The 12,992-nt window shown below is 31.2% G+C and overlaps 1 protein-coding gene across 3 annotated transcripts in view; it reads right to left on the bottom strand.

The window, feature by feature from the left end:
- The window catches only part of LOC143045865 (FAD-dependent oxidoreductase domain-containing protein 2-like), a 71,847-nt gene that overhangs the window by 45,784 nt on the left and 13,071 nt on the right, over positions 1 to 12,992 (bottom strand). The window contains exon 2 of one of the 3 annotated variants that reach the window (XM_076218681.1): positions 12,504 to 12,561. The gene's annotated coding sequence lies outside the window, so the exon portion shown is untranslated. Of the gene's footprint in view, positions 1 to 99; positions 678 to 6,722; positions 6,858 to 12,503; positions 12,562 to 12,992 lie in introns of those variants that run through there. The other 2 variants (XM_076218680.1, XM_076218684.1) reach the window with 2 other exon arrangements.

Here is a 12,992-nt window from a genome sequence, read left to right as displayed (position 1 = left end):
AGATGTTATGAGTATTAAATATTTAGAGATACTTGTCTCATGAAATGACCATAACTTTTCAAAAGGATTCAAATATTAAAAAGAAAGAAAATATAATACCTAGAATACAGTTGAACAATCTTTATGCTAATGACTATATACATTACTGGTATTAAAGTAATAACCATAACTGGAATTACGATTATCCCAATATGGCGACGGCAGACAAAGGTAACATCTTTACAGTCATTTTTCTCAAATGTAGCATGTTTTTGTCAATAGTTACTCAGCTGTAAGGTTTTCTATACCATTACATCATATTGAATCGTAACGGTGCACTGGAATTGTCAAAACGCTTTGAAAATTGCCCTTGAAAAATTTGAGATGATAACCGTAACTCTATGGCATTTTTTTGTTTGATAATTGTAATTTCTTTATCAGATAATAGTAACTGAAAATAATAAATGTGTCTTTTAGCATTTCAATGGTATTTTGTGTGTTAAAATGCAAATGTCCAGTTAAACAATGAAATAAACGCAAACTAAAAATAAATGAAGAAACTTACAGGTTCTATGACAAATTTACTTGTACATCTAGATTTATAACTTACAACAATATGCATAACCTTTTAATATATGTACATGTACCTGTTAAAGATATGGAAAATGAAGCAGCTGTTGAATCAATTATTGTCGAAAGTAGACATTTAATTTCTTTCAAAGTTTCAATGTTCTGTGCGTGTTTAAGGTTTTTTTGGGGGGGAGAAAAAGGGCGGATTAGAAATATTACATATCCCAAAAATGCAATTCTTTCAATTCATTACTCAAAACGAAAGTGTCATATACCACATTTTAATATGCCATATGTTTTGTCTCCAATATCACATTTTGACTATAATTCTGTGCGAAATGAACAAAAGTTTCCACCAATAACTTTATAACTGCATTATTGGATTTAACAGTTGAAACTTTTATCGGTGGATATGAGTGTTCATATTGCCTTTTCCTTAAATTTCATAAAAATGCATATAGTTTAATTTTGGAGTGAAATGTATAGTTCCTTTAAAATTGCCTCTTCTCTCATTCCCATACTTTGTGACATTCCTAGTTCTTGGAGTTTTCTGTATTTTAATATAGTTCTTGTTTTCCCCATTTCCAAATTTCTTCAAGCTTGTTCACCCTTCCAATTTTATGATATACTAGTATGTAGCTGTTTTTATTCGAACCTTTGACAATATATGCACACAAAGAAATGTCATAAGATGTTGGCACGTTTTTTGTGATTATTTCATCACCATAATGTCATCATATGCTATCAAATATATGTTTTTAGTGTCAATATCAATAAAACACCATCCAGTTACGATTATCTTCTGATTTTTTAATACCGTAATTACGATTATCTTTTTACTGAGTTACGATTATCATCCCGAATTTTTCAACAGCGATTTTCAAAGCACTTAGACAATTCCAGTGCACCGTTATGATTCAAATATGATGTAATGGTAAAGAAAAACCTTGCAGTTGAGTAACTATTGACAAAAACATGCTACATTTGAGAAAAATGACTGTAAAGATTTTACCTTTATCTGCTGTCGCCATATTGGGATAGTCCTAATTCAAGTTACGGTTATCAGTTTAATACCAGTGATACATGTAACATTTAATATTCATTATTAATTAATTCAGGAAATGTTTCAAGTAAATACTTCTTCACAACTTCGTCAGCCCTATCCTGAATATATATAAAAATTTGACCACATTGAAGTTGACTATTTATCAAGTCCTCACCAACAGGATGTTGTCATAAAATACATACGATTCAATTCCTAGAAATTCTTTATAGGGTTGTTATTTTCAAATCATATTACGAAATACTAGAATAACAAATAACACAAAAAATATTGCTGGGGTTATTATTTTTAGGAAGATGTGGTATGATTGACAATGAGACAAGACTAAATGTCAAAATGAAATAGAAATTAACAAAATCAAAATCATCGTACAGCCTTCAATAATGAGCAAAATCATTACAATGTTTACATGTAAAGGACAGCATTATTAAATTTAACTCAAATAATTTCAAATGCCTTACAACCAGTGTTCTCTTGAGTGTAGGGATCGTAGTAATTGGAATATTACAACTAGATCATTAGGGTTACATAAATTACAATTATAAAAACTCCTCATTTATATGAACATTTCCATTTTTTTTTCGAATCACATGTAAATGAATTTTTACTAGATGTTCCAGCAAATGTTTATGATAAATAAAAAGAGATAAACAATATCTTTGATAGGAGAAAAGTTTGTTCACTCCTCAAAATGAAAACTCAAGATCCAGAAACTACCCATAGTCTTAAATAGAGATAATACATCTTCCTTTGATTCTCAAAAAAATTTCATTGCAAAAAACTGAATATTACTAATCTTAAAAAATCAATAAATATAAAACTTCATCATCAATTAATAAAATGCTTATCAAGATCCCATCCCAAAAACAAACTTCAGATAACTTATCAATCAAAACATATCATATTCTAACTAACAGTAATGGTACACAAATTATATTTTACAGACAGCTAGTAATCTACAAACCATATTCTGAACATTCCATTCATATAGAATAAAGCTATGAAGAATAACAATGGTTTTATATTTCAAATACATGTATTGACTTTTTTAGTCAGTTTCATCCCATGTTATAGTTAGTATAAATTATAGCACTACTTATAAAAAAGTAAGAAAAATTAAGCTCTTAATGACATGTTTTTTCTTCCCATGTTGGAATCATGCTGTATCTTTTTGACTTTTAAGTATGAACTATCACATTGATAAACTAAACAATAATAAATCAATTCTCCTACACAGGACTTTCCTTAAATCTGATCAACTCTCACGTCATTCGGTTATCGTCATTCGGTTATCGTCATTTGGTTATCGCTGTTTTACAATACATGTCTACATTTAGCACATTACTGGTAAGAAATTAATTTACGAAGCTTCATGCTTTATAATCTTTTAATTGCATGCTGACAGTATAAAATGTCGGATAATTAGTAACCAGAGTTCTAAGAGCATGACAGCATACCCTAAAGACTGAATTATTTTGTAATCAGTAATTACACGAATTAGCTCATCAGAAATACATTCAAAATTTCATTTCGCCAAAATAAGCCACAGAATACATCAAAATCAAAAATGGGACATTTAAAGGAAATTTGAAATGACTAGATTAGTTCTATTGATATGAGGATGATTACTAGTTAATAATGCTTCCACATTAGGATAACAGGAATACAACTACCGGTACATTTCAGACAGACACCAATAATAAATTGTAATGTACTGTTTTTCAATAAAGTGATGAATATCTGCTTTAAAACAGTTATTTGCTTTCAAACATTTCAAGATATAAAAGAATTTGATTAAATAATTTACAACCATGTCTTTCTAATTGTTAAATTGGAATAGTATACCAATTTAGATATGAAAATTCCCAATTACAGTCAATTTGTCTAGAATCTCCATGGATTTCCATGACTTGATAATTTTAATGGTTATATGACTATGAAATGGAGTTAGCTAATCTTTCAACAGTATTTCCTAAACAGCTGTAAATGTAGCTCCTAAATTATTCCAAGACTCTATCAGACAAAACAAATATTGGAAACAATGAGGATAGTTTGACAACAAGAGGATGGTAAATAATCACATATGGTTTCAAAAGGTTTTTCTGTTGCCAAACTGCATTAAATGCACATAAAATAACCAATACATGTATGCCCCAATCACACTATCATTTTCTGTGTTCAGTGGACTGTGAAACCGAGGTCAATCTAATTCAAAATTAGAAAGATCATAACATAGGGAACATGTATACTAAGTTTCAAGTTGATTGGACGTCAACTTCATCAAATACTACCTTGACCAAAACACTTTAACTCTAACCAACAGAGGATCAAACAAATGAACAGACGAACAGATGCACAGACCAGAAAACATAATGCCCATAAATGGGAAATAAAAATACCTTCAATTACTGATTAAGCTTACATACAAAACTGCTACAATGAATTGGAAATTACTCTGATAAGAAGTACATGTATTGGAAGATCTCATTGTGCTTTAAAATTTTTGCTTTTTACAATATCTTGCTATTTGTTACGCTTTCTGCAATAAAATGCAAAGATGGGTAAAAACCATCTGTTAAGGTCAATAATTCCAATAAGGACCTGATAGACTATTTTACTGCACCTTTTTTTTTAACCATCATATGCCAAAAATTGGGAAAAATTTACTTTTAAACTCCTACAAAGGGTCAGCTGACCATTGTGTCATAATTTTTTTTTTATTCCTAGATTCTCTCTATCATGTATAGAGTGTGAAAAAGGTTAAAAAAATCATTCAAAGACAATAACTCCTAAAAGGGGTCAATTAATAGTTTCTGTCTTGTTGACCTATTTGCAGATTTTTTTGTTCTGGCCAATTCGGATTTTAAAAATCTCTTTTCTATTATAGTTTTCAAGATAATACTGCAAACCAACTTATTTTTCGGATACTTTATATATATTGTTTCTTAAATATAGTGGATCAATCTGATTATTTGGATGATTGTCCATGTTCATCCACAGATAATTTTTTTTGTTAGATTAAATTGTTCAACAGTAATAAATAATTGTGTATTATGTTAGCAGTTCCTCATCTGGGATGTGATTGAAAGGTTCTCAATTATAAACATATCTCAGACCTTAATCTATTTCACATAAACCTTCAAATAATGAAATATCTTAATTTTAGATAGAGAACATAATTAACATTGAAATGTTAAAAAAAAAACAGTTTCTGCCACTGGATGTTTTAGCTCCTATGCTTTCTCTTTCAACTTAATACCTCCCCCCACACTATCCCACATGTCATTAAACAAATCTTCATATTTCCCTCTCAATATCATATTCCCCTCTTGGTATCATATTCCTCTATGGAATGTCAGGACTAAATCATGCGACGTTACGTGCGGTTAATGTACATAACGTCTTGAACTTCTTATTTACTAAATAGACCTAGCAAATATCATTATCATGTTCAAATTTATTTCAGACATTAAAACAAAAACACTAATTATAATTAACTTTTTATCCGTACTGTGTATCAATGTATGTTGTGTTTAGTAATAACAAGAGTGCACACGCTGAAATGTCTCGCCTTCTATACTAATCATTGATATTATGTTGATAGTCCTAAGTATAAAGCTAAGTTTTATTACAACTGTCACATAAACTTAACATTAACCAAGATAACTAAACAAAGACCAATGAACCTTGAAAAAGAGGTCCAGGTCAGATGAACCATGCCAGGCAGACAGGTACAGCTAACAATGCTTCTATACAACATATATAGTTGACACATTACTTATAGTTTAAGAAAAATAGACCAAAACACAAAAACTTAACACTGTGCAATGAACCATGAAAATGAGGTCACGGTTAAATAAAACCTGCTCGACTGACATAAAGATCATAAAATATTTCCATACACCAAATATAGTTGACCTATGGCATATAGCATTAGATAAAAAGACCAAAACTCAAAAACTTAACTTTGACCACTGAACCATGAAAATGAGGTCAAGGTCACATGACATCTGCCCGCTAGACATGTACACTTAACAATCATTCCATACAACAAATATAGTAGACCTATTGCATATGGTATGAGAAAAACAGACCAAAACACAAAAATTTAACTATAACCACTGAACCATGAAAATGAGGTCAAGGTCAGATGACACCTGCCAGTTGGACATGTACACCTTACAGTCCTTCCATACACCGAATATACTAGCCCTATTGCTTATAGTATCTGAGATATGGACTTGACCACCAAAACTTAACCTTGTTCACTGATCCATGAAATGAGGTCGAGGTCAAGTGAAAACTGTCTGACAGACACGAGGACCTTGCAAGGTACACACATATCAAATATAGTTATCCTATTACTTATAATAAGAGAGAATTCAACATTACAAAAAATTTGAACTTTTTTTTCAAGTGGTCACTGAACCATGAAAATGAGGTCAAGGACATTGGACATGTGACTGACGGAAACTTCGTAACATGAAGCATCTATATACAAAGTATGAAGCATCCAGGTCTTCCACCTTCTAAAATATAAAGCTTTTAAGAAGTGAGCTAACGCCGCCGCCGCCGCCGCCGGATCACTATCCTTATGTCGAGCTTTCTGCAACAAAAGTTGCAGGCTCGACAAAAACCAGCGGATAAAAAAAAAAAACAATGTCTACTAACTAAAATTTTATGTTAAGATATTAAACAAAGCATAGGCAGTGGAATAAAACATTCATTTCCCTTGGCCTCGGGAGATATGAACATGGCAGAGCCCTCATGAAATATGAATATTCTTGGGTGAACAAATCTTCATATAATAATAAATGTATAGTATTAAATGTGTACTTTAAAAAAAATAAACTTACTGCATGTAAATTGTAATTATTTTTCCAGAGTTTTTTCAACCTTATCTATGTGAACTACATTGGCATAGAGATTTAGGTGAAGATTGTTTTATTGATATGCTGGCTAACTACATGTATTTAATAAACATCAGGGAAGTTGTAATGAATTTTACTAAAAACAATATGCAATGCAAATAAATTAAAGTTGCATAATATGACTTACAATATTTAAAGACATATGTTTCAATTTATCGTAGAACGTAGATTATCCTTACCTGTACGTATTACAAGAAACTTCATGTCACCAAATCAAGAGTAATAAACAATTATTAAGATATATAAAAAGTTTGAGACGTGTATTCATTTCCTGATAAGTTAAAGGACCCTATGTTTATACTTCCTTGTGTAATGATAATCTATTGACTACTTTAAGTTTTCCCAGAACAAATATTATACATTTAAGTGACTAATTAAAAACTGTGTAAAAAGTGTACCTCAATTTTCGCCTTACCAAATTTAAGTACAAAATACAACAAATCGTGAATTATTTATTTCTTATACTAAAAATATTAAAATGCATCCTGAACTCTTACTGCCATAACTAGATTGACTTCTCAAACAAATAATAAATGACAATTCAAGATGTTCTAGTCTCTTTAGCTGAGTTGTGACCACAGCATTTGGGTAAAGTAGGAACCAATTAATAAATTATTCTGCATATAATGAACAAAAAAGAATATGACATATGAATTTGTAACAACAAATTACCATGACAAATAAAAACAACTTAGGTAATAGATTATGCATGAAATGTTCAACAATTATTTTGTGGTCTTGATATCTAGTCTCTTAATCTATTCTTTTCTTTTCAACATGTATCAACAGTCAGATCTTTACATATTGTTTAGACATTTATATACTATTGAAGACAGATAACCTTAAAAGGTGACATAAACCACTCTTCTATTATTCACTGCAGAGATTTAAAAAAAAAGCAACAATCTCAAAAATGTAGACAATCTATCAAATTTAAAACATGTCTGCCAAAAAACATGTGAACAAATGGTTTACTTTTATAAATTGTTACTTAGATGGAGAGTTGTCTCATTGGCACTCATACTACATCTTTCTATATCTAAATGTATTTACCAAGTGAATGGACACATGCATATGTTATCAAATCTGTCAGCCGAGCCTAAACTGCGTTAAAACATATGCTACAAAGTATATTTTATAACAAACCAAAACAAAATACCCTGGTCATCGGTAATGCTAATGAAATAGAATGCCATACTGATATTGGCTAAAGGAACAATGGACCTATTGACTTTTAAAATTAACAGGAAATTTTCTGAAAAAAAATTAAACCTTGTAAAACTGCTGACACAGAGGTTAGAAATTTTGAAAGTAAAATGCAAGTATTGAAATCAAAATTCAAGGCCATATTTGGCCTAAAGCGAACCTTGTCCTTTGATGAACCATAACAAAGAGGGAGGGCCATACTATCTCCATGGAAATGAGATGTGTAACTGCTAATACAAATGATACCAAATATCATTGACTTATCGTCAATGTTTCATCATAAACTAGTCTTAACACAAAGTTTAGATTGCCAACTAATCAAAAGTTAAACCCTTACTGAGGGAACAAGGACCTCAGACAAAGACAAATAATCTCCATGGGAATGAGATGTGCTAAAGCTAATACAACCACAAGCCAAATATTATTGACTTACCAGTAGTGGTTCTATTTGAACTGACCTCATCAAAAACTATAACATATTGTTATCACCACGGAATCTCCTGACCATAAAAACAGCATGCCTTATTAAAACTTGGTTTGCAACTTTCTAAAGACATGACAAAAAAGAATTTGCCCATGTAATACAACAACTAAAGCTTTATTTGAAAAATTTCTGGAGTTTGTAAAGTAATTCCAATGTCTTTTGAGAAAGTATCCTTACATGCATGGGTCAACTTCATATTTTTGTAAAATAGTTATGAATATATATATATAGCCTTAAATATTTTGTGGATCCCAGCTGAAAGTGAGATATTTTCTGATACAAATAATACAGAAAACAACACTATGCACTTTTCAGTAATTTTACCTATAAATTGCAGATACATGCATATATGTAATAAACAAGTCATTTAATAAAATTGAGAATGGAAATGGGGAATGTGTCAAAGAGACAACAACCCGACCAAATAAAAAACAATAGCAGAGGGTCACCAACAGGTCTTCAATGTAGCGAGAAATTCCCGCACCCGGAGGCGTCCCTCAGCTGGCCCCTAAACAAATATATACTAGTCCAGTGATAAACATCATGACAAAATTATACTTTTAAAATATTTAAGTTTTTTCACCTTAAACTAGAGATATTTCATAAAGTTTCTAACAAAAATACTTCCAATGTTCAAATATTGGGCCATAAACAATCCCAAATTCTAATAATGTTTAACCAAATAATCAAATTTCACGAGACAATGATCTATTTGATAATAGTACAAATAAAATCCCAATGACGATGACAAATAGGTGTTGGGAATAACAATTAGGAATCATTAAAAATCTAAAAGCCCCAAGAATTCATCCAGTTGGGACTATTTTCTGATATTAGAGAACATATTAAAATAAAATAAATCATTAAAATTTCTTAGTAAAATCAGAAATTTAGATGTTGTTTATCAGTTGCAGCAAACATGTGGGAACAATGTCAATTTTAACCTTGTATAATTATGGTAATCAAAATGTCTATTCATTTTATTAATTACAGTAGAAAATTATACCTTTATTTATATATGTATCTAGATATCGAGCTATAAATGGTAGAAAACCAGTGAAATTTCATCCCAGTAATGGCAAATCAATGGAAATACAATCATTAATATCTCAAATATCGGGATTCTAGTCTCTAATTATTATAAAACAGATGTTGTTTTTTCATGTATATTATACAATTTCATGGAATAATTGATGTTATGTAGTCAAATGTGGGATGTATTTTATTTTTATAATTCGTAATAAAACTTAAAAGAATCTTGATGTACCTGGTACCTTATTTTCACTGGTTATAAAAAATCATTAATTTATCAGTCCCATGTCATACATTATTTTTTGTATTCTACTATGACATTTGTTGCATGTTTAATTGTCACATGATATATATGACAGAAAAGAAAAAGAAAATTCATGGCAACAACCTCACTTTGAATTCCTTACTTTTCAAGGTAAGGTGATTGGTAAAAGCAGGTTTTTATGGCAACAAATGTCTCTTCACATAAGATGAGTTTTTTGTAAAAGAAATCTGCAGCTCAAAATCTTGATGGGCTCTGATTGGTGCTTGCTTAACATTCAGTGGCAATTACTTCATAGATATTCAAAAATGTGTTATGAAATTTCTTTATCTTGTAATTATATGTATTTTCTCAATTTAATGAATTTCTGTCTTAGCATTTCAAGGAAACAAATACTAATTCATATATGGGTTTATCATATACTTATAGAAAATAATGGTATAATTGTACCTCGTGATAAAAACTCATTTGTACATATATTTATTCATTAAATTTGGAGAATTGCCTATGCCTTGTGATATGACTTTTGTTATCAACTGCTTCTGGTTTATATCAACTGCCTCCTTTTTATATCAACTGCTTCCCTTTCATATCAACTGCTTCCGGTTATTATCGCATGCTTTGCTGTAACGTTATTGGATGACATTTCGACGTCATTTGGCAAATTCCGGAAAATATACCTTACTGGTACGTTTCTTTGTGTAAAACATAACAAAGTCTGATACATAAAAAATGTTAGGAATCAGGAAAATATATTATTAAACAAGAGGCTGTCACAACGACAGCAAACCGGATTTATTAATATTTATTTGTGTCCTGGCAATATCACAAGAACCATTACTGATGAATGGTGAAAGTGAAAATCGTCAATATCAAATTTGACCTCCATTTTGTCATCAGTATCAACATCTTAAAATTTGAAAAGCTTAGATTGAATGGTTCATGAGTAAATGCAACAACGTGAATGGAAACGCCATTTCACAATCTTTCAAGAACCATAACTCCTGAACGGTAAAAGTCAAAATCGTCATTATTGAACTTGACCTCTAATTTGCCATCAGTAACAACATATAAAAATTTCAAAAGCTTTGGTTGAATGGTTCATGAGAAAATGCACGGACACGACTGGAAACACCATTTTTCAATCTTTCAAGAACCATAACTCCTGAACGGTAAAAGTCAAAATCGTCATTATTGAACTTGACCTCTATTTTGTCATCAGTAACAACATATTAAAATTTGGGAAGCTTTGGTAAAACAGTTCATGCGTAAATGCACGAACACGACTGGAAACACCATTTTTCAATCTTTCAAGAACCATAACTCCTGAACAGTAAAAGTCAAAATCGTCATTATTAAACTTGACCTCCATTTTGTCATCAGTAACAACATATTAAAATTTGGGAAGCTTAGTTAGAACAGTTCATGCGTAAATGCACGGACACGACTGGAAACTCCATTTTTCAATCTTTCAAGAACCATAACTCCTGAACGGTAAAAGTCAAAATCGCCATTATTGGACTTGATCTCCATTTTGTCATCAGTAACAACATATTAAAATTTGGGAAGCTTTGGTAAAACAGTTCATGCGTAAATGCACGAACACGACTGGAAACACCATTTTTCAATCTTTCAAGAACCATAACTCCTGAACGGTAAAAGTCAAAATCGTCATTATTAAACTTGACCTCCATTTTGTCATCAGTAACAACATATTAAAATTTGGGAAGCTTAGTTAGAACAGTTCATGCGTAAATGCACGGACACGACTGGAAACTCCATTTTTCAATCTTTCAAGAACCATAACTCCTGAACGGTAAAAGTCAAAATCGCCATTATTGGACTTGATCTCCATTTTGTCATCAGTAACAACATATTAAAATTTGGGAAGCTTAGTTAGAACAGTTCATGCGTAAATGCACGGACACGACTGGAAACTCCATTTTTCAATCTTTCAAGAACCATAACTCCTGAACGGTAAAAGTCAAAATCGCCATTATTGGACTTGATCTCCATTTTGTCATCAGTAAGGCAGCAACCATTTGAATTTCTGGGGGGGGCTATGGTTTTTTTTTCTGTGCAAACATTTTTTTTCGCCTGCGGCGAAAAACAATCTATTTTTTTCGCGACAAGTCGAAAACAATTTTTTTCTTTCAATTTTAGCATTACATTTAGTGGCAGCTGAGGGTGAAACAAACAATTTTTTTTTCTCAGAATCAAAAACAAATTATTTTTTTCTCAAAAAACTGGAAACAAACTTTTTTTTCCAAAAAAAACCATAGCCCCCCCCAGAAAATCAAATGGTTGCTGCCTAACAACATATTAAAATTTGGAAAGCTTAGGTAGAACAGTTCATGCGTAAATGCAGGGACACGACTGGAAACTCCATTATTCAATCTTTCAAGAACCATAACTCCTGAACGGTAAAAGTCAAAATCGCCATTATTGAACTTGACCTTCATTTAGTTGTCAGTAACAACATATTAAAATTTTAAAAGCTTTGGTTGAACGGTTCATGAGTTAATGCACGGACAACATTTGATTCCCGCCCGCCCGCCCGACAGACCGCCCGCCCGACCGACCGCCCGCCCGACCGCCCGCCCGACCGCCCGCCCGCCGTACATCCCCAAATCAATAACCGACATTTTTGTCACAAAAATCCGGTTAAAAATGCAAAACAAATATTACGAAAGCATTTTTTCAAAGTTTTAAAAATATTTTTTGTCTGTATGTCTTGTGTTGAAGTATATGATAAAAAGAACATAACATGTCATTTTTCATATCAAACCCCTTATCAGCCCATGGTCAAAATAATTCCTCGAGCCTGTCGGCTCTGGGGCTGATATCATGACCTAGGGCTGATAAGGGGTCTGATATGAAAAATGCCGTGTTATAATCTATATTTATCACATAAAACTTTGCTTGTTCTTATGTAAATATCGATGTACAACTACTATACATAACTGCGGGACTTACCTTGTGTTTTGTGACTGTTTGGTGTTCAATAACCTGAGACATTAATGTATAAATTAACCTGAAATAACAATCAAAATAAATCATGAACATCCGCAAACTTCATCTCTTATTTATAATAAACATAGATTCATTGAACCAATTCTTTATATATATATATTACAATAATTTAAAAGTAAAGGTAAACCAATTTAAAATAAGCGTACCTTTACAAAAATATAGTGTTTTAAGGCTTTAATGTGTTCTTGGCTATTTAAATGATATTATGTTTTTTTATGTTTAAAGCTGTTTAATTAAACAATGGTGTGGTGATTTTGTAATATTTTTGTCAATTTAAATCTAAGCTTTAAAGGGCCACTAGCTGTCAAATTCATGTTCACCTATTTGACTCAAATTCTCATATTAGATTTATAACAATGTAAAACATTTGCTAAAATAAACATTTTACAGGGCATGGGCTCATAACATGTAGCTTCGCTTTGTGTGTATTTT

This window comes from Mytilus galloprovincialis, chromosome 9 (assembly GCF_965363235.1).
Source record: "Mytilus galloprovincialis chromosome 9, xbMytGall1.hap1.1, whole genome shotgun sequence".
NCBI lineage: Eukaryota > Metazoa > Mollusca > Bivalvia > Mytilida > Mytilidae > Mytilus > Mytilus galloprovincialis.
The sequence above is the reverse complement of the archived record's forward strand: the minus strand, read 5'-3'. Positions and strand labels throughout refer to the sequence as shown.